The sequence below is a fragment of the Sinocyclocheilus rhinocerous genome, unplaced genomic scaffold (assembly GCF_001515625.1).
Source record: "Sinocyclocheilus rhinocerous isolate Xijiao unplaced genomic scaffold, SAMN03320098_v1.1 scaffold228, whole genome shotgun sequence".
In the NCBI taxonomy this organism is placed as follows: domain Eukaryota; kingdom Metazoa; phylum Chordata; class Actinopteri; order Cypriniformes; family Cyprinidae; genus Sinocyclocheilus; species Sinocyclocheilus rhinocerous.
This window is the reverse complement of record NW_015634565.1, coordinates 73977-74646: the sequence shown is the minus strand read 5'-3', so window position 1 is coordinate 74646 and position 670 is coordinate 73977. Positions and strand designations below refer to the sequence as shown.

The 670-nt window shown below is 34.5% G+C and overlaps 1 protein-coding gene across 1 annotated transcript in view; it reads left to right on the top strand.

The window, feature by feature from the left end:
- Positions 1–670, top strand: part of ipo13b (importin 13b) — a 50935-nt gene that overhangs the window by 10859 nt on the left and 39406 nt on the right. The gene's annotated exons all lie outside the window — the stretch shown is intronic.

The following is a 670-nucleotide window of genomic DNA, read 5'->3' as shown; positions in this document are numbered from 1 at the left end:
AAAAAAAAGAAAGAAAGAAAAAGTTTGTAGGGCCCTATTGTTCAAAATGTTGAAATAGAGACTTTTGGACTTATGTTTTCACTGAAATAAATGTTTTTGTAATTACACAGAGAGTAAAGTACTGAAAAAAGGTACCGTTGGGTACCGGCACAGAAATTCAGGTACCGATACCGGTACCGTACTGGTTAAAATGTGAACGGTACCAAACCCTAATGAAGACTAGACATGTTTCAAAGGTCATAGATGTTTTTCAAAGAACTTGTTCATGTCTATTAGACACATGAAAAAAGAACATAGAAATACCAGGTTCCCATTACTTCTCTTTCTTTGCACTGAGCAATTTACTTACACAAGCCAGTTTACATTTTCAAATGACAGGGCAGCTCACTTCTTCTGAACATGCAAAATGTAAAAAATTTTTTATTTATTATTACATTTGTTTGCCTCTCTGTGCCTACATACTGTATTTTGATGCAGCTAAATTCTCAATAAAACTGTTTTCGTTTATATATTTTACTGTTTCTGTTGTCAGACAACGGAATGAATACGAAATAGTGACTGAAACGCGACCCATTAAGATAACCAGCGCTCCCTTCCAAGATGTTTATCTGCACAAAAATCCTGATTTATAATCGAGCCGTCGTCTGATGAAATCAAATACACATAAGAT